The sequence below is a fragment of the Arvicanthis niloticus genome, chromosome 9 (genome assembly GCF_011762505.2).
Source record: "Arvicanthis niloticus isolate mArvNil1 chromosome 9, mArvNil1.pat.X, whole genome shotgun sequence".
NCBI lineage: Eukaryota > Metazoa > Chordata > Mammalia > Rodentia > Muridae > Arvicanthis > Arvicanthis niloticus.
Genome location: NC_047666.1, coordinates 32797743 through 32819999, shown reverse-complemented (window position 1 = coordinate 32819999; position 22257 = coordinate 32797743). Strand labels below are relative to the sequence as shown.

At 41.5% G+C, this 22257-nt stretch overlaps 1 long non-coding RNA gene across 8 annotated transcripts in view; it reads right to left on the bottom strand.

Annotated features, from left to right (window-relative positions):
- LOC143443487 (uncharacterized) overlaps nt 1–22257 on the bottom strand; it is a 401606-nt gene that overhangs the window by 273161 nt on the left and 106188 nt on the right. For 7 of the 8 annotated variants that reach the window (XR_013112531.1, XR_013112528.1, XR_013112529.1 and 4 more), the window contains exon 2: nt 14659–14962. The exons of the other annotated variant lie outside the window; for it this stretch is intronic. This is a non-coding gene — a long non-coding RNA (uncharacterized LOC143443487). The remainder of the gene's footprint in view (nt 1–14658; nt 14963–22257) is intronic. 8 annotated transcript variants of the gene reach the window in all.

The following is a 22257-nucleotide window of genomic DNA, read 5'->3' as shown; positions in this document are numbered from 1 at the left end:
TGAGATAACGTGCATGGAACTGCTCCATGGTTCACAGAGCTGCAGAACATGAATTTCTTCTCAGTCTTCAGCCTGCTGCCGAGCTGGGAGATTTATTCCTAAGTCCCATCCCATGTCTTCATAACAGCGTTTACACCATAAAGACTGCCAAGTCGAGATAGCATGCTTGCACCATCCTGACATGGAGATAAGTGTTCAGATGATCAATGAAGTCAGTATCCTGTACAAGCACGGCAGGTGATTTGACAATCCTGTGTCTTCATGGCCTCTGTGGAGTTGGAATTTCCCAGCTTGGCTCAGTAAGAAGAAACCGGCACGGTGACTATGTCAAAACACATTTGTGGATTTTTCTTTTTCTGTTATTATTGTTCATTGGCATTTGTGGAAGATAGCAGATTTCAGGTTGTGAAATCTGCATTTCCTGCCTGTTGTTTCAGAATTGTGGTACAAGGGAGTATCATCACCTCTAACACACAAATGAATTGGCATCACCATTAAAAAAAAAAAAATCTATCTTTGGTTCTTTGTAGCTGAGCAGTTAAACCATATAAAACAATAGGAATTGTTTTTTCCTCCTTAAAAAAAATGACCCTTTCACTTGCTTGAATTGTAAGATGATCCACAAATTAGTCTATGTCCTTCTTTAAATGCCTAGATAAAGTTACAGATGTCACGTTAATGACATCTGCAGATGACGCTAAATTGGGAAAGGATGCTTTTATTTGTAAGGATAATGGTGTGTAAGGCCCCCAGATACAACAGCATCACTGAGAGAGAAGAATGACATAAAGAAAGTTATATCCCAAAGGAAGAAAATAGGAGTTATAAAAAAATGAAAATAAATCTGTGAGTAGAGCGAGCTCAGACAGATGAGCCCTGAGAACTTCTCACATCTACATGGACATACAGTGGACAGCAATTAGAAGTTCGAGTACCCTGGGCAATGAGAACTGAGCTATTTTTAGTTCCACAAGCCCAGGCATTGTGTCTCAGAACAGATAGTCTTTTCTTCTGAAACTTTAATAAGGCCGCACCTGGCATGGGGCGTTCAGTTCTGGAACTGTACCAGAATGACATAAAAAACATTCTGAAATGGAAATTTTCAGGATTTTTTTTGTTGTTCTAAGAATGCAGCCATCTTTATTTTTTTCCCCAGCTATATCTGACAACGTATCAACTGCATATGTTGATTGGCTCCTGAGTATATCCAAAAGAAATGTCAATGCCTAGTAAGTAGATTATCCCCAAATTATCATTTCCAAGCCCAAGGCTGGCCCGTTTCCCATGTGCTTGTCGAAGCCTGCCCACTCCTCAGTGTGCCTGTCGCAATTACTGAACTCAACGACTCCACTTAGCCCAACTGCAGAGCCTTCTGCGAGACTCCTCCCTTTAAACAACACATCTTGTTCTCAATCAATCACTATTAGCTTTACCTGCAAATAGACCTAAACTATAACCACACATCTTGCCCTCCGTTGCTACTGCACTGATGCAGATCACTTGAGCTGCCTTCTCAGAAGCCCCTGCTGAGCCAGTAAGATGGTCTGCTACCCCGTGCTTCACTCTTCACTGCTCGAGTTTCTACTCCTGCCTTGCATGCTCTACCACGCTCTGGCATACTCCCTGTCCCTAAAACACCAAAGTCAATCTCTACTTGTGTCTTTGCCTTTGAGATTTCCTGTGCCAGGAATTGTCTTCTCTGGATGGTCACATATCTTTCCTCCCTCAGAATTTACTTCAAAGTTGCCTTTCTTTTGGGGGGAATGGGGGGAATTTCACAGCCATCCTAGGATTCATACCACATACCCCCTTTCCCCTTTTTGGCACATTATCTTTCCCAGTCATTCCTTCCTCTGTCTACAGTGCAAGTGACCTCCACTAAAAAGATAAGTAGCATTTTCTAGCCTGGTCTTGTCTAGCTGGAATGCTGTTCTGTGATTTTTTTTTTTTTTTTAAATCTTCAGGAAGATATCTACAGAAGTGGGCAATGGCTAAGATAAAAGCCCTCTTTAAAGTCTCAGAAATAAGAAGCATGAGGTTCCTGAGAGTGACTCTAGTGAAAAGAACATTCATTAAAGAATTGGACAAGAGCCCATGTGGTATTCACAAGCACCATTAGGATAGAACTACTACTGCAGTTTCGTTCCCACAGCTATGGCCGAGAATGTGGGCACATGGCTCACTGTCCAAAACCTCTTAACAGATAATTGTGTAGGTCTCCCAGGAAGATATGGTTCCAGAGTCCATGTTCTTACATAAAGATCTTCAAATGCTTGGGCTCAGGATTCCCTTACATACTTAAAAATCAATGCGGACCCCAAATCATTCTGTTTCTGTATACTATGATTGGTATTTATTGTATTCAAAATTAGAGCTTTTATAGAAGGTCTTTATTAAATTATTTTAAATAATAAAAGCTCACCAACATAACATATTTTGAAAAGAAATAACAAATTTTCCAAAGAAATCAAAAACTTGGTGTGATAGATGAGAAATCTGATTATCAACTTGACTACATCTGGATCAATCAAAGCCCAAACAGCTGGCCACCAGTTTGCACTGGGATCGCCTGGAGTCAGAAGAACCATCTAAACATGAACCATACCTTTTGGTGGCAGCCCACCTAAGAGGACATGGAATGGGGACGCTTTGGCTTTTTGCCTGATTGCTCTCACTCTGCCAGGTTCATCTATCCTGTTACTGAGACATTCCCTCATCAGTGTTAGAACCCGAGTCTTCAGGATGTCAATGTAGACTGAAGACCAGCAGCTCTCTAGGCGTTCCCCAGGACTCTAGAAGTAAACTAGGACTGTTGAGACGGCCGGTATCGTGGACCAGCCAGCTTCCAGATCTTTGGTCTTTCTGATGAGAGATAGCCATTGCGGGACTACCTAGACCACAGCCTGTCAGCCACTCTAATAAATCACACATATCCTCCCTCAGTTCTGTTCCTTTACAGAACCCCGACTACCATGCTTGGTAAAATGAGTAGGGTCCATTTGCCTGCGATATCTGCTTTAATAGAAAGCAGCTTGATGTTGTATCCTATCTGCTTCTGCTTTCAATCTGCTGGGAAGGGTTGTTTTGACTGAAGACTATGAAGAAAATCCATCTCCGTGGACACATAATTGGAAAGGGCCGTTAGTTTAATAGCTTTCTAAGTCATTGTAGCCTCTGCTACGGCGCACACGCAGTACCTGACGAGTGATATTTTCATAAAGGTTAGTTTTGATGTGGAATCTGAAACTGGAGCAGTGAACTTTTCATGGTCTGTTACAATAGAAGCTGTGTCTTTCCTGCGTGTTCACCAGCTCTCTCTGTGGACGGAGGCTTCTTTAATGTTACACCATGGACTTTTGGAAGACACTGGTTCACTGAGTCTCACCAGTCTTCTCAAAATTGTTTTTAGAAGCCACTCTTTTAATGTCACCACAGCTCTTACTTTTGCCTTAAGAGGTGAAAAGTGGACAAGAACATTGCTGGAGCCACAGATTTTCTAAAAATCCTATTTTTTGTGTGTGCAAGAATTCAAATCACATTACTGATGACTGCATGCTGTTGTCTCCCAAAAGCCTTTACAATAGTTGATACTATTTCTAGACATTAGCTTCCAGGTGCAGTCATGGTTTTGTCTTCTGAAGCTTTGTGTGACTGTGTTTGTATAAAGTCCTCATCTATCTGGGGGAAAGCCCACTTCTTGTCTATGATTAACATCGCTAACAAAAAAGTTAAACATGTTGCAGAGGTACAGACAGCTTTATTCATCCTTGCTCCTGACTCATGGCTGCAAATGCCAACACAGTAAAAAAGATAAATCACGTCTTGGCACTATTGCGAGAGCTGTTAGAGTTGTTGACCGCTTGCCCCTTGCAAACCCCCCCCCCCCCCAGCATCACAGAGCACACACTGGGGACAGATTCACTGTACTAAACAATCATCCCTTACACAAATTGTGCCATTTACCTTCTCTAGGGTGCAGTCCCCCTCCATAAAACAAAGACGTGTGTGTGTGTGTGTGTGTGTGTGTGTGTGTGTGTGTGTGTGTGTGTATTTATGATATATGACATATCACCCTGGTTTTTCAAAATCATCATGTCAACTTGATACATTCATATGTTACATTCTTGGGAAAGTATGTGGTACACAGAAGGTTATAGAAAAGTGGTGTCTATCACTCATGATAATGTCTAAACTGGTGCAAACATTAGAGACAAATTCTGGTTTGCTCCGCTGCATCATACCAGGTGAGTATAGTAGACCTTGGTGTGGCAACAATCACAGCCAGGAGCAAAGGAGTTGATCATTTTAGTTGACTGGGGATCTCACTGGTTAAAGTGCTAGATGCTCTGGCAGCAGTCAAGTGCAGTTGTGAAGACTGTGTATGCTCTGTTCTTGGATTCTAAATGTGTCCTGTACCAGTCATGTGGCCTTGTACAAATTCTCTGAGCGGCCGATCTTTTAGTGTAGCTCCAGACTTGGATAATAATGGCATCCTGGGAGGTTGTTATGAGAATTAAATGAGATAATACACTAGTATATGCTTAGTAATATATGTGCCCCAAATAAGTATTCAACTAATGGTTAGCTGTCTGTCCCTATAATGATAAGACTCAGTGGGTAAAGGTACTGGCTGCCAAGTATGGTGATGACCTCAGTTCAATCTCAGGGACCCACATGTGGAAGTAGAGCACCAGTTCCTGAAAGTTGTCATCTAATTTCCACATGTGAGCCTTGACATGAGTGCCTATAAACGTGCACACACGCACGCGCACATACGTGCGCGCACACACACACACACACACACACACACACACACACACACGCATGCACACACAAAATAATCCATCAATATGATAAAAAAAAATAACAAAGAAGACCTTTTGTTAGTATCCTATCTCAGTTCAATATCACTTCTCTAGGGACATGTTTATGGCCATCCAGTGAAGATTGCCCATTTTCAGACCTCAGTAATCCCTGTACCCCTTCTTCATTAGACATACAGCAACAGCAGTGCCACATCTTTGTTACACATGTGATTAAAGTTCATCATACACACTAGGCTCCAAGTTCAATGAAGACAGACATAGAGTCTCTTTTGCTACCTATTATATGCCCAGTGCTGGCTCTGGGCCCGGCACAAAGCAGGTTTCAATAAGTACTTATTGAAAGAATGAATGAAATAACCAATTTACTAGCTTGGCAAAGTGTAGCTTTACTCCATTATAACTTTATCTGAACTTCCTTTAGCACTTGTGACTCAAGTGTGGTCTGTGTGTGGATCGGGACCAGCAACCCACCAGGGCAAGTTGAAATACAGATTTCTGCCCCGACTTCAGACCTACAGAGTTGAAAGCTTATATTGTAACAAAGTCCCCAGGTAACTTTTATGTTGGAAGCGCTGGCTCCTGCTTCTCTTCTTCCTCACCAATTTGGTATTGAGAAAGAGAAAAGAAGACTCTGGGAAGAAGAGAGAGAAAAGATGGAGGATAGAGGTGAGGAAGAAAAGGGAAGAAGAAAACAAAAAGTGACCCCCTGATTCCCTCATGCAGAGGCCCTCCCTCCTGCAATTCCAGGTCCATCCCACTCCAAAAACTAATATACCACCAGCATTGCCATTTCCCAGTCCTGGCCAATTCTATGTATCTTTTACACACACACACACACACACACACACACACACACACACACACACACACATATAATTTGTTCCAGAAGACTAGTTTAGCCTCCATTGAATAATTTATCACAGACTTTAAATTCCAAACTATTCTCTGGAGACTGAAGTCATACCATACATCCTCACTCCTGAATAAGCATCACCAAACCATGCTTTAGTGTTGCCAAATCTGAATGACTGCTTGTCTAGTGCAACTTCAGGGAGAAGAGAGAAAACACAACAAAACCTCTTCCTTATTAGCACCAAAGCAGACCTTGAGCAACACAAAGAAATTTTAAACAAACAAACAAACAACTTCCTGCAGCCTGTGTGGCCTCTGTGGGCACCTAGCGTTCTCTGTATTAAGGTTATTGGCTTCCGAACTTATCACACATAACATGCTAAAACTCAGCCGGAGACTTGATGAAGATTCCATTTTCCCATGCTCAATCTCACCACATTGTGGGGGCCTGGCTTTAGCATCCCCCTTGCTGCAGTGCTCCCTGCTCCTCAAGGAAGGCACAGGCCTAGCCAGATGCCCAGCCACATTTCAGCTCTGGGGTCCTCTCAAGGGACATTTGCCTGTCTGAAGCCAATGGGGCAGGACTGACTGGCAATCAGTACAGTGCTGTCCAACACTGAGGGCTCTTCTCTCTCTCTCTCTCTCTCTCTCTCTCTCTCTCTCTCTCTCTCTCTCTCTCTCCCTCCCTCCCTCCCTCCCTCCCTCCCCTTCTTCCTGTCTATAAACACATATGAGAGTTGTCTGCTCTAAGAGCTGCTGGGTCTTCAGAATCAGTCCTAAAGGGATTTGTTGTCTTATGCCATCAAGTCTTCTAACTCTTGATTGAGGTTTCCCTGGCATCTCAGGCATGAACAGACTGAGAAGAAAATACCTGGTCACACTAAAAAATAGAGATCCTAACTGAAATCCAAGCTATTCTGATAGTGTATTCTAACCAGATGAGCAAGGGATTTCTCCTTCATCTCTAGACACACCAAAGAGCACAATTTCAAACCTGAATTTTGACTTTAATATTACTAGCTCTGGTTGCAAGATTGTATTTTATTACCAGGACTTGATTTCTGTGTCATAAAAATACGTGTACAGTATTCCTTTGTTATGTTTTGTAAAGATTAAAGGGTATGTGAGACAGAAGCAAATCTTGAGATGTGTTGATTGGCAACTCTCTCTCTTCCTTTCTGGTTTTGTTGTATTCTCCTTGGGCCTAGAATGATGACTGGCACTAAGTCAGAGACGGTTCAGATGGTAATGAACTATGAAAGATGTAATATATATCTCATATCTTGCATAGTTTTATACATTTTATTTACGTATATACACTCTATATACTTATGTAAGTTTATATACACATATATCATATATCTTACATAGTTTTATATACATTTATTTAAGGATATACACTCTATGTATTTATGTTATGTAAGTATAATGACTAAGGACTTGGGTCCAACCCCTAAAACCCACATACAGAACCGGGAATGGCAGGTCACACCTTTGATAACAGAAGAGAGATCCCTGGGGGTTGCTGGCCTGTCAGTCTAGTGAGCTCTAGGTTAAGTGACACACTCTCTTTCAAAAAATAAAACAGAGATTGAGAAGAACAGCCATCACTGACTTGTGTCCCCACAGTGTGCACACACTGGCATTCTTACACACCCAGAGAGACAAAACAAATGCTGACAGAAAGTGGCAGAAGGAGATGAAAGAGCATCAGGAGAAGGAAAAGGGCAAAGAGTCTGGGCTGGAGCTTACGTGCTAGTGTGATTTACAGACAGTGTGGTTATCCATCTCACTACATTTCCAAGGTTATAAGGTTAAACAAGACTTTTTTTTAATCATAAAACCTGTATCAGGTTTGTCTGTTTTTCAATCTTAATCTATTTAAAGGTTATTTAAAAAAAAAAAAAAACTATTGGCTCTTCTACTGAAATATGTTTTCTACCACACCCATGCTTCATCTTAGTGTTCATGACTTCAACAAGAAGTCAATGTCAAAGCTTTGATCCTTGTTCTAATGGCCATTTTAAATGACACAGCCAGGACTTTAAATGATACCACCGAGTCAGTGATTGGTCCTGGGCACCAACACCTTTCCGGTATGTTTTATGAAACATATTGTGTAAAGTCAAATTTACTACAGTAAGTGCCTACTTCTTCAAGTTTGCTTACACTATAGACCAGAACCTTGATCTTTCCAAAGGTTTTCACAGATGCTTTTGCCTGTGTTCTCTGTTGAAGGCACAGCGAACACAGCTAACATGTGCTAGTGAGGAGGAAGATGAAAAGGGTAACGTTACCAGGAGCAACCAACCTTCACATGTCTGCCCTGGTCAGCTACCGTGTTAGGCACTGCTCCTTCAGTCATCCAGTCACACTGGGGTAAACAGGACCAGCATGTCCTCATTACATACGACAATTAAAGTGGTCAAATCACTACGTAAGGCCAAAGGGCCAGCACATGCCAGAGTTGAGGTTTTAAGCCCGGGATACAATCTTAAATTTTAATTTCTTTAATCAAGTTTAAAATCTTATTTTGCCATCACCAGAAACAAAACGACAGTTCCACAGTAGTCTACACAAAGCATTTGCTGATGTTAGCATGTTCTTATTTCTGAGCTTGGAACAGAAGGGAGGAACGTGACAGTTTTAACAAAATATATTAGTAAGATGCCCCAAATGTCATAACATACATTAGAGAACATTCTATTCCTTAGGTTGGGAGGATGACAGAGACTTACATATAGACAGTATTTTCAGAGGGACTTAAAGACTGACTAGAAGCCTGCCAGACAGAAACTAAAGGAAGTACGCCAAAGACCACACAGACAACAATAAAAGTCTGAAGTATTCTGACAAAATAAATGTCTAGCCTAGATCGCTAATCCTCATGATTTAGTTGAACTGAAATCACTTACAGTTTTTTTTTTTTTTTTTTTTTTTTTTTTTCCTTCAACAAACTAAGGAGGCAGCCAAGTCCTGGGGCTTCTGATGAACTGAAAATTTGCATTTCTAGTGAATTCTCATGTGCAGCTTTGGACTACTCTTTGCTGAGAGCCTGTGCCCCGAACCAAAGACCTGTCTGGAATGACCCCCACCCCCCACCCCCCCACCCCCCCACCCCCCCCCACCCCCCCCCACCCCCCCACCCCCCCACCCCCCCATACCCCTTGTATTGTGTGTGTATACAGGAGAGAGATGCCAGGGTCAGCAAGCCCTGCTCCGAAATTCCCAGAAGACCTGAGGGTTTCTTTGCCTGCAAGGAGCGGTAGTGAAATTTTACTGTTGGTTTTGGGAACAATTAATACTGAAGCTGTCCAGTGGGAGGAAATAGGAAACCACAGCTTGAGGCTGAGAGGAGAGAACCTAGGATTTTATGGTGTTTCTGTCCCCTCAGTGCCCCTATTCACTGGCGAGTGAGGGCCCGAGGCAAGAGCATTCAGAAACACTAGTTCTTTTGTTGTGGGAGTAAGGAGGGTGTCCAAAGATTTGCAGGGAAATGTTGTTTTCACAATTCCTCCTCCAATTTTGAGGCTGGGTCTGCTGACTACAGCTTAGTTTCTGTGTTTGTCTCAAAGGTGCTTCTGCTGACCTCAGCACCCAGCCAGGAGTAAGGAGGGACAGGCAGGAATCCTAGCTAGGAATGGCAGGAGCAAGGCCAAGGCGGGCTCTGTGGACGCAGCTGGGACAGATGAGAGCCTTGGGAAATCCTTCCACTTCTAATTCAATTTCTATGCTTAGTTCTTATTTTCCAGGACGGAAAAAAAAATCTAGACTCCGAAAGGTCAGCTTCCAATTGTAGACTCTCCCTCTCAGACCACACCCACTGGCTCCCACAAACCCCTGAAGCTCTGAAGGTCACTGCCCAAGAATTGAGGAACAGGAAGCCAGCCGCTGAGTCCTTGTCTTCTTTTCACCAGATTGCTTTGCTAGCTGACAGTCATCAGCTGTGCTAACATTCCCAGAATGTCCCCTCTGCAACCGCCATACTGGGAATGGAGGGAAAGGGAAAGAAGGGCAAGCATTGGCTCCTAGAGACCAGGAAAAGACATGAAAGCAAGACGTTCAGGTTCCGTGTTTCATTTCAGTGTTCATGTGTGCCTCGTGGATCTGCAGGAGTCTTATGGGGATTTCTAGAAATCTAGTTGGCAGTCCCCTTAGTTACTATACCATTATGTCCCAGAGACACTTAGTTCAGGATATTTATTGTCCTACAGATGACCAAAAAAGAAGAGCCTGGCAATTATCTAGAAGAGAAATACTACCAGAGACAACACGATCTTGGCTCCTCTTCACCCAGCACTGAGACTGTTACTTCCAGGTTATGGTAATCCACACTTTCTTTGCAGAGATGGAGTATTTTTGTCATCATGTCTGCTTCACACAAGAACACAATTAGGGGAGGTTGCCTCAACAGAAGAAGCTGATTAAGTTCACAGATTTATTATGAAACCATTTGGAAGTTGTGGAAAAAACGAGTCTCACTGCTAAGCTCTCTTGCTTTAAGGAAAGAAAAGGCAAGCTGCACCTTGAATTATCCATCTATAGCAGATCATAAAATACCCACAGCCTTCCATGTAATTTACTCATCTCAGGAGAGATGCTGAATGCCTCTTCCAGGCTCTCAGTACCTTCCCAAGAGTTCAGCGATTTTACGGGATGGGGGGATTCTGACCCTGCAGTAGGGTAGGGCAGACAGTGGCGAACTGCCAGGATACATGTCACAATAGAAGACTGTACTTTGCACAGCTTGCAAACTAGTGGGCGGGAGAGCCTTGTTTTATTTGAGTCCAGGGAAAGCTGCTGTAAATAGGACTGATGGAAACGGAATCCATTTTCAATAGCAACGAAGACTGCATTAATGATGCACTATTGACCCAGATGCCCAAAATCCTGGAGAAAGAACCAGAAGCAGCACGTCAAAATCCTTGCTTAAATGAAGGTTTCAACAGACAGTCTCAGCTTTCATTTATCGAAAATATATCTAAGGAAAGATTCTTCAGAATCTAGGATTTTATGGTGATAAAGTTCAGCGATGTTCTGTGTCCCATGCTCATTCATTCAGAATCCTTAACAACTGAATAGAAGAGGACAGTTCATAAAAGTCTTTCTGAATTAGGCAGGCTTTGTTTATTTTATCAAATCAAGATTTCAAGAATACTGAGAAGAGCATTATCTCAGAGGTGGTTGAGGGTTGGATTGGTTTGTTGAAATGGACAGTTAAAAGTGCAAGTTGGTTTCAAGTCCTCTCTCATCAAGTCTATGATCAGGTGGTTATGCCTGCCTGGGGTCACTTTAGATAACATCTCCCCAACATCAGGTTGTGGTTTTCCCATCATCCTGGGCCTCACCTCCCATAATCATTTCAAGCATGTGTTCTAGGATCCCCATCCATATTTTTGATAGATACACAAAGATGTAAGGGAACAAGCTGGTGCTGGGTTTGTAGTCTGCCTTTGGCAAAGGAAGCTTATTCTGCAAAATTAAAGCACATAAAAATCGAGATAAAATGATATTCAAAGCATCCTGCGTTTTATGAGATTTAGATTTGCTCCTCCTCCTCCTCCATCTTTTTTAAAGTACAAAACTATAATCCAGAAATACAAGTAGAGCTCTAACAACAAGAACATAGACCAGTGAGTCTAGCTGCCTCCTGGTCATCACCCTGTATCAGCTGCCAAGGTCAGGACAGCACTGATGCCGAGGCAGGGAGCAGAGAGCAATAACACAAGGAACATTGTTGCGGCCCGAGCTGCCCCACGGTGGGTGCCAAAAATGTTGAGAACTGCACTACCCCACGTTTGGGGGCCAAAATGTCTCGGACCGTTCTGTCAATGTTGGGACCCACACTGCCAAAAGCCTTGGGGACTAACTTGTTAGCTCGCACTGCCCCAAGCAGCTCCAGTCTGCAGGTCGGGGTTCAGCAAGAGAGAGTGAGGATGGACTCGAAGAATGGAGACCAGACAGAGTGTGATTCAATCCCGTTTATTCTTCAGTCTCTCTTCCTAGTCCAAGTCACAAGTCTTGAGTTCCTAGTCCCTAGTTCCTAGTCCCTAGTGCCTCCAAGTTCCAAGTTACTTCTTCCAAGTGCTAAATGCCTAATGTCTAATTCCAAGCTCTTCCTCCAAGTGCCAAGACTCAAGTGCCTAATTCCTACTCCAAGTTGTACTCCACTCTTCTGGCTGCCTCTCACCTTTTATATGTCTCATTTCTAAGCCACACCCTTAAGTCATGCCCTGAAGTCACACCCTTAGGTCTTATCTCTAAATTTAATCTCTAAGTCCCGCCCTTAAGCCTCAGCTCTAAATCACACCTTTAAGTCTCACACACCCAAGGAAAGATCCTGGGTATCTAAACCAAGATGTTATCAGAGTGTGCTCAGCTGTTGTAGGCTAATGTAATCAAGTCTCTTGTCAGGGTATATGGCTCAAGATGGCTGCAAGGATGATAGCCGCCTTCTGTCAGCTCTCCACAGAACATGATCCACATCAGAAACCCAGAGGGTCAAAAGCTCGCTGACAGATACACAGACCCTGCAACTCCTGACTCACTTTCCACAATACAGAATCTGAGACTTAGATTCCTTATATCATTAGGGTCTTACAGCAAAATTGTATGAGGACAAAGAAGCATGGGAGGAGGCAAGGAGTGATCCTAAATCCTTCTGTTGTACCTCAAGTTAACTGTTGATAAAAAAACTGGGTATCATTATCACATGCACACGCACACGAGCACGTGCACGCGCACACACATGACACAAACAACTACTTGGGAATCATATTCTCTACTGATGACATCTCCATTGCAGATACTTGGGTACTTGCTCAGGAAATGGAACTTTTAAGGCAGGCAGAGTAAGATTGAAAATTATTATCACTGACCCCGTTGTAGCAGAGGTAGAGCCAAACAAGGAAAAGTAGTGTGCTCAATTCTGTAACATTTAACATGGCCCCTGACCTCTCCACTTCCCTTCATCTTAGTGAAGCTAGTTGTTTGGACAGACTTAGCTGCATCTAGGAATACTTCTGTGACAGGATTAACCCTGCTTTTGCATCCCTGGACAGACTAATTTGATGAGCACCTAAATGGATTCAGCCCTTGCTTTCTCCACAGGCCAAAGGCGCTGGATAGTTTAGCACTGTTTGCAAGGAGTTTTGTTGTTGCTCTGTAGTTGACAGGCTCTGTGGGTTTTCCTCCTTTGTCCTCCAAAACAGTCTTAGAATGTGGAAACTATCATTAGCTGTGGTTTATGGATGACTACACTGAATCTTGGGGAGAAATGGATGTTTAAGAAAGCTTCTCTCTTCAGGGCATGACAAGGCCATTCAGCTCAGACCCTGGCGTTCTATGACCTATACTGTCCACAGTGAGCTCCAGTCTCCATGTCATAGGATAGCTGAATGGGAGTACCTCTTCCATATTACTTTCCTGGACAGATTAGGTATGTTCTGTTCCAGAAATATAAATAAAGAGAAAAATGTTTGATCCATGTATTCATAGTGAATTTGTGAATGTTATGACTAACTGTAAGTAGGACCTCCAATGTTGCTGGGGGAAAAAAACAGGAGATCATTTATTTCAAGAGAAACACTGATTATATGACTATAAATTTGTCTGGATACAATTGTCATGAATACCAATGCAGCCTGCAGCCCACGCCAACTTAATCTAGTCAGATGGAAGTTGACATATTACAGTTTGTTCTCTGTTTCTCTACCTTACAAAAGGATCACTTGAAACTTTTCTTTGGTCATTTTAGTTTTTGAAATAACACACACAATAAGGCCCTTTCTAAAATTTAGGTTATCTCATAGGAAATTTTAAAAAGGGGGTATAGTGGGAACAGGGCCAAGAATATTACCTGTTACATGAAAAGCTTTTAAAGTAAGGAAGAAACGATTTGACAATAAGGTCTGGATTTTGTTCCATGGTGCAGCACTTGGCCATCGTAAGAAAGCCACTGTGTTCAATCCCCAGCACCTCAAGAAACTATTGAGTAGTAAAGGAGGAAATGAGATACCAAGGCACACAAACAGGAAAAAAAACTAATCCTGACACAAATTTACCCCAATGCTCAGAGAAAGATGCTTGTCTGAATCACTGTAGGAATGATGCCCTATGGCATTCTAGAGAGGATGGAAGTGTAAGTGTTTGCTTGGGGAGAGTGGGAGGTGGGAGTAAGGGGTGAGCTGTAGAAAAAACAAGAAGTCTAGGGTAGTGAAACTCCTTTATAGTATAGTGTACAGTGGTAGGTACATATCATAATGCTGACCAAATCTACAATATGTACAATGCAAATGAACCAAACGTAATCTGTGCACTTGTGATATAACCTAATATAATTAGTATAAGAAGACTGGCACCTGCCTTATCACTGGCTTAACAAACATACCATCAATGTAAATGATATCACCAGGGAAATATACCATCAATGCAAATGGTATCACTGGGGAAAACTGGAAGAAACTGTTGGGGAAAAGAAGACAGCCCTTTGTACTTGCTTTTCATCTTTTATGTAAACATGAATTTGTTCAAGGGAGTACATTCTTACTTTTAAAAATTAAAAATAAAACCAAAGAGAAGCACACTGCCCCTCAGTCCCACAGCATCTCTGTAGATGGTATGCCCCTGTGGAAGGAAAGAAGACTATTCTCAAGGAACCCTAACACCTTGGCACTTGGGTTGTGACAACCACAGAGTATAGGAAAGGTCAATTTAATTGTCTCAGTGGATTGGAAAAGACAAAGCAGACTTTGTCCCCAGTAGAATTCACCCCTTGAAACCCCAGCGATGGCAAGAGATAAAACAATACTCTTTATCAAGGCAGATTAACCAGCAAAGACAAGTTCCCTCTCCATTTATCCTATAGGCTTCTAAGGACAATGGGCCTTTTGTCCTTACACCTGTTGGGGGGTGGGGTGGCATGAGCCCAGGATGGAGGCTGATGTGGGTTAGATGAGGTCATTTGCTTCAGATTTCTTACCTGCATCTCCAATGATACATCTCATTTCATAACATGCCTTCCAGTAGAGAGCATGCTCTCAGGATGCAGATGGATATGAGCAAGTCCCAGTCTTATTGGAGGAGAATGATAAAATGAAAAGCCCAACTGGAGGGAACTAGATCATGGCTGTGTCACCACAGTTCAGCTTTTAGAATGACTTCAGGTCCAGGTGCCTTGAAGTTCTTGCTGCTGCCTTGACCTCAGCTTCCAGTGTTGTACCAGGTAGAGAGGGTAGAACACTCTCCAGAGGCTGGGCAGGTAAATGAACCTTGAGGTCTTGGCTCTAAGAAAACAGAGAGAGAGAGAGAGAGAGAGAGAGAGAGAGAGAGAGAGAGAGAGAGAGAGAGAGAGAGGAGTCAAGGGAGAGAGGGGAGGGAGAGGGAGAGGGAAAGGGAAAGGGAGAAGGAGAGGGAGGGGGAGGGGGAGAGGGAGAGAGAAATAGATCATCCACATCAACATCAGTTTACCCAGCCGCTGCATTAACATTTCTTGGCTCACAGTTTTACAGGCATGTGTGTGCTAATGTCCTTCACTCTGAACCCTTGCTTGGAATGGGATCTGTCAGCTTTGACTTTTTCCTTTGTCTTCTTTGGAGGAACAATGCTCCAATTTTACTTTGAAGCCACCAACCTTTCCCCTCCTCTTAAAATGTGAAGGTTGAATTCAATACTTCTATTTCACCTAAGGGGATTGTGTTTGGCCAGCCAATCAGGGTGCTGTTTCCATTCTTCAGAGAACAACACATAATTCATGCTGGACCCATGAAAATCCCCTCCTGGAAACTCGCTGTTGATTTTTAATGTTCTTTCTGCCAGTAACTGGTAAGGATAATGCAGGGGATAGGAGATGGCCCCATGGGTAAAGTGCTTGCTCCCTGGGAGTGAGGATAGGAGTCTGGATCTCCAGCATCCACCTAAATACTAAGTAGATGTGGCAGCCTGCCTGTCATCCTACTGCTTGAGAGATACAGGCAAGGAATCCCAGTGTCAACTGGCTAAACATGCACTCGTGCATGCACACACACACAAACAAGTACAAGTAGACTTAGTTTCCATTGCAGCTGGGGTATGTGGGTAGAGAGGGGTTTTAATTTAATTTCAAAATTAAACCCAAATAGAAGGAAAGTACGGTAGAATTCGAAAGAGAACAGCTTTTGTGGAAATGGTTTTGTGGAACAATAGAAAGTGATCAAGTCAGAAGTTAACATATTCACTGGATCCTTCTATGAAAGAGACCATCAAATTTCCAGAAATTAAGTTGCCCATTATAATAGGAATATCTATTCTTCTCCCTTATATTTAAGTCTACATTGCTATTCCATATAACCTTGTCATTCTGGTTAGAAATCAGGAGAAAACTTGGAATTAGGGTGGTTCTATACAGAGCCTCATCCACTTTTCTTGGCCCCTGTCACACCTCTAGATGGACAAAGAACATATCAAATGATGTGCAACGAGCACTGCTACCAAGTTCCAACAGAAGGCACACATCACATCTCCAATCACTGAATACTCAGACACCATGAATGTGAAATTTCTTGTGACTGAGAAGAAGCTTGTCTACAGCATAGCCCTGGGAAGTACCTGGCTCACTTCATGAGCACGTGACCCAGCACCGCTACCCCTTCTAACCCTCCATGCTCGATTTAAGAATAGGAGTGCAACTCACGAGTGAGGAAAGCTTGGATTCAGAAATAACCTTAACTTGTGAGTGAGCTAATTGGAGGCCTTACGACACGCTCAGCATTTAACCTCGGAGAAAGGAGCATGTACCAAGAACTGCTGCTCTCCTGGGTCTTCTTTTTGCAGTCCTTTGCAGTGTTTTGTGGTAGGTCCTGCTATCGTCCCTGCTCTACAGTACAAGGAATACACTCAGAAAATTTAGAAAATATGGTCCCTAACTCCTGAGCAGGACTCAAACCAAGTAGCCTGAGCCGGGCTTTCAACTGCCACTTAACATTGCCCTTTGGGTAGCAATCTGTGCATCTATTGTTAGCTTAAAAATTGTGACAATTCAAGGTGTACCTGAAAGTTAGCTCAACAGCATTCAGTTAACCTGATGGGAGGACTTGGGTGGAGGGAGAGGGGTGACTTCCACCAAGTTAGAGAACCATGATCTGAGCGTCTTTTCTAGTTCACACCTCTTGCTTTAGGGTATACACACCTTGTTTCACATATCCACTGGTTCAGAGGGCAGCATTCAAGACACAGGAATTATATCTTTAAAGCAATTCCCGTAAGTCTGCAGTCTTACAGGACCCCTTTGCATCCCAGGAGTCAGCATCCATCTTAGTGAGTCAAGCTTCTGCACTTTCACTTAAGTATTTTAATGGGAGGTCTTCGTTAATACGATACCCAGCACAGATACTGGGGACATTCTGGTGAATTTTGTAGGTCCTATCTTGGTTACTAAACTGGTTATTCCAAGGTAAGAAGTAGACTGTGCCCAAGATGATGTGGGCCAGGTGGGAGGAAGACCAGCTTTAGTGTTCAGGATTCAAGGGCTTATCTAAGAAGGCAGTTTCATCTCCTCCAAGAAGATACCCTCAGCACAGAGAGAAAGACATCAGGCCATCTGATTGTCTGTAGGAGGCAAAACATGTCTTCCCTCTTACTTTCCCACATTCTTTATGGAGTAGCCAGCCATGCCACACATGGCTGGGATGGAGCTGGGATGACTGCCTCCGGATTTCTGCCCTGCTTAAGTTCCTGCCTTGACTTCTCTCAATAGTGGACTGTTACCTAAAAGTGTAAGACGAAGCCCTTTTCCCCAAGATGCTTTTGGTTACAGTGTTTTATCACAACAGTAGAAACCCTAAGACATAGTCTATAGTGAATAATATAGAGGACATCCTAAAATTCACTGTGATCATTTTTAGGCCTTATGGAGACTTCAAAATACAAATTGCCTCATGCCTTTCACCTCAAAATATGAAGCTTAAATTCCCTCCCCTTGAAAGCAGGCCACTCCTGAGCCCATCACTATATAAAGATCAAATGCAGAAACTGCTTAGCATTTTCTAGAAGATCCTCAGCTGTCCGTATCTACATAGCCTATTCATCAGGCATGTGACTGACAAGGACTTGAGGTTATGGAAGCTTCACTTACCATTCAAATACCAGATTCCCACCATACCTCTAGATTTCTGACCCAATAAAATAAAGACAACAAATGATCATTTCTATTTTAAGCCACTGTGTTTTGGGCTATTCCTTACAAAGCAACAGATATCATATGGGGTAACTAACACACATCTAAGTCTCCAATGTTTCTTATAAGCTAGAAACATAGAATGGAAATTGACTTCATAAGTGCATTTCAAGTTGGCTACAAGCTTCCCAGCAGTTCAGAACAGCAGCAGCAACAACAAAAAGTGAGCAGATGGAGGATCATCACCTGCAACTTGGGGTTTCAGAAGCAAGCAGCTACTGTGTTTAAGCAGAAGGATTTTGGCATGTACATTTAACAAGCAGGAGTTTAAATCTTTGGTTCTTCTCTGCTTTTACTTAGTGTCTGATTCCATTTAATTTGTATGATTATTCATATCTAACTTTGCATTAGGCATCCACGTGCTGTTTGTTTTAACAACTCAACACTAGAGAAGTTTGGTTAGTTTCCCTTTTAAAGAACCTCAAGTTTGAGAATCAATATAGGAGAATCTTCTGAAAGAAATGGTAGTGAATAAAAGTGATGGATAGTTTCTTTACAATGAAGAGTAAATTGTGGCTTGCTACTGGAGACACTGTAGCCACCACATGTCACTGGGAGTAAGCTTTGAGCATTTAAATGCCCAAGTTATTCTCAACTTGCTCTCTCTGGTTGGTGCTTATGAGTCAAGGTATGAGCTCTGGCTTGCTATTCCCATTGTCATGACTGATGCTTCCCTGCCAGGATCGATTCTTATCTGTCTGAAACCATAAGTCCAAACAAACTTTTTTTATATATAGGAAAAGGATATGGGTTGTTTCAAGGGTGGAGAGATAGAACACAGAGGTATAAAGGAGACTAATAGAACAAGAGTGGTTAATTGGAGAGTGGGATGAGAGACAGGTAGAGTACAGAATCTAGGGAGGGGTAAGGAACACGGAAGACATTTTGAGAACGTTATATGGAACTTACTCCTGTAGAAACTTCCTAAAATATATATTTACACATTTATAAAGAGAATTCAAATGGAGTTTTTCCTATAATGGATCAGCTAATGGCCCTAGTAGACATCATAGAATAACAAATAAATGCCCAATGTCAGAGGTACAAAAAACTCCTCTTGTAGTTGTGGGCAAGTGAGGTCACATAGGCCTCCAAAGGTTACAAGATATTGTCAGTGCTCTTGGTTGCCCTCCAGAACTTGACAGTAAGACTTCACATACTGAGTCATAGAACAAGAGAAATCAAGCTGGTATTTACCTGAAAGCTTTATTCCTACTGACAATCTTTCATAGCGCTATAAGGTGAAATGCATGTAACCAGAAAAGAAAAGTAATAATCTCATCAAGATGTGATTCCTAAATGCTACAAAATGACCAGCTGGACAAGACAGTCCTACTGCTGTAATAGTGGCACAAATGTTACTGGAGCAACCAACCGCTTTCTGATTCCATTTAAGGCCCACTCCACAAGATGGAACCTGTAGCTGGCACAGTTATTGGGACCAAGAATATGTGGTGACATGGGTCAAAGGCTCTAAGGGAAAACCTACTACTATCACTCTGCTAAGTAGACATAGTATCATACTGACTCATAATGGCTTGGTATCCACATTCAGTCGTGTATCTGTTAATCTTTATCAAAGAAGTTTCTTTTTAAAGTATGTGGTAATTAACTCAAATAACCACAATTGATCAGGGTGCAGAGAATAAGAGACTTAAGCATTATCAACCCTCCATGAGATGTTACTCCTCCTTCTTCCAAGGTTCAGAAATCATTGGAAAAGAGAGGGGGCTGAATGGTTGTAAGAGCCAGAGGTGCTGAATAACTACAAAGAAACAGTGTTTTCCTGACACAGCAGTATATTTGCACAATGAGGACTCACAGTGGTTGTGTCAACATGTACAAATCTGCACAAGGTTAAGTCAGACAAAATCTCAGCATGGAGTTAGGAGAGGTAATGAGGTAATTAGGTCTCCTTGGCAAAGGAGCTATTGACAATTATAGTTGTTGGGAAAGAGAGAGTCAGGTTTTTTTTTTTTTTTTTTTTAAAGGTCTAGCTCCTGGTGGGTTGACAAAGAGAGAGAAGGCCACATATTCAAGAGTAAATGAGCAGTAAAAATTGTATTTGATGATGATGATATGTGTATATATGTGTGTATGTATGTTTTGTTTTGTTTAAATACAAAGCTGGATGTGTAAAGAAAAGACATTGATATGGTAGGAGTAGGGGAGAGATGAATACCATCAAATACATTGTATGAAATTCTTAAGTGACTATTTTCAAAAAGAGTGAGGGAAAATAAATTTTACTTTATTAATTTGATAATTTAATTAAAGGTAATATTAAAGGTTACTTATTATATAAAAATAAATTTAGTTATTATATTTTATGATATGATTTGATATAGAAATATGAAAAACATTTTAGATTGAGTGAAATGTTTCTCTCTGTGTGTATATAATAATTATTATGAATACAGTGTAATTCTTATCATTGAATAACTAGGGACCTATTCTACCATTGTTATTCAAAGAAAAAAAATCTGTATTAAACATCTAGGAAATATTGTATTCTTTCTTGAATACCTTTATAAAGCATATTCTGAATTCTTTTATTAAAAATATAATCATATTGCAAAACAGTACATTGAAATTAGCTTTAAAATCAGCAGTTTTAGCTATAAGATGTTCTATGTAAGCGTTATGATAACTCTGCAGCAGATGCCCAAAAGGAAGACATGGGAATCTAAAACAAATGGCTATGTTGATAACTATTAGCAAGTGGGAAATAAAACTACTGATATTAGCCCTTAAGTGTTTTTCCCTGTCTCCCTGCATATAAGGCCACCTGTTGCATGTCTTGGAGCTAGTATAATTGCTTTTAAGCCTTATGCTTCTTGTTATGTTTGTTATATTGTTGGTGACAGTGGTGTTTTCTGTAATTGTTGGTGTTGTAGTCTAATTTCCTTGATGGAGATTCATTGTTTACAAGCTTGTGCTAGGAGATGTCCATTTGCCTTTTCAGTTCCCGAGGCTTCCCACTATATATTTCCAAATGGGACACTTGAGTTATTCTTAAGTTAGACCACTATCAAATCAGTGACTATTAATTTTTTATATTTCAATTCAACAGCAGTATAAATGTTTGATATATGTCTTAGGTATTTCACATGCATGGATTTTTTTAAAATTAAAATTAAGTTTTAAGTTTTTAATCAAAATAAACTTATTAATTTTCTTCCTACCTTTTTCTCCCTCCATGCCCTCTCATAACCCACACTCAAAATTCATAGCCTTGTTTTTCATAAAACAATTGCTATTAAACATACACACATATGTAATTGTATAAGTATATAAATACAATCTGCTCCATACAGGAAATATCAAGGATAGACAGCACCTCAGAATAAAAGAATAGAAAAAGATAATCCAAGAAAACAGAACTAAAAACCCAGCCAATATAGCTTTTTATTTTTGATACATGGTTTCTCTGCTTAGCCCTGGCTGTCCTAGAACTTACTTTGTACACCAGAGTAGCCTTGATCTCCGAGATTTGCCTGCTTCTGCCTCCCAAGTGCTAGGATTAAAGGTATGTGCGACTTCCACCCAATAAAGTATTTAAATGTAATCATTTATATGAATCAGAATGGCCAAGATCAATAAGATAAAAGACAGATCATATTGGGTAGGATGTGGAATAAGGAGTACACGTATCCATTGCTGGTGGGAGTACAAATGTGTACAGACACTGTGGAAATCAGCATGGCAGTTCCTCAGGAAGACTGGAATTGATTTACCTCAAGGTCAAGATGTATCATTCCTGAGCATATTCCCAAAGGATACTCCACCCTACTACAGAGCTGCTTGCTCAACATATGTTCAGTATTGTTCTGCTCATACTAGCCAGAAACGGGAACATCTCATATGTCTGTCAACAGGTTAATGGTAAAGAAGAAGTAGAACATTTATACAAGAGAGTATTATTCAGCTATTAAAACAATGAACTTTGCAGGTAAATGACTAAAACTAGAAAATAAAATCACACTGCGTGAGGTAACTCAGGCCCAGAAGGACAAAATGTTCATTTATAGTAGATGTCAGCTGTTAAGTCGATAACCAAGCTACAACCCATACAACCACAGAAGTCAGGTAGAGAGGAAGAACTAGTGGGAGAGTGAATCTTCCTAGGCAGGGGAAATACAATAGATAGTTATGGGTGACAGGGGGACTAGAATGGGAGGATCAAACAAAGAGAGGGGGAGGGAAAGGTACTCCAGGGAGCAAAAATGGTGAGGACAGCTAAAACCAAAGGCTTTTTGAGGTGTAGTATGAAAATCTAATACAGTGGAAGCTTCCTATATTATATGCATAGTATGAAGGCATCTAAATAAAATCTCAAATAATGAGGGAGACCCAACTGGATATCTC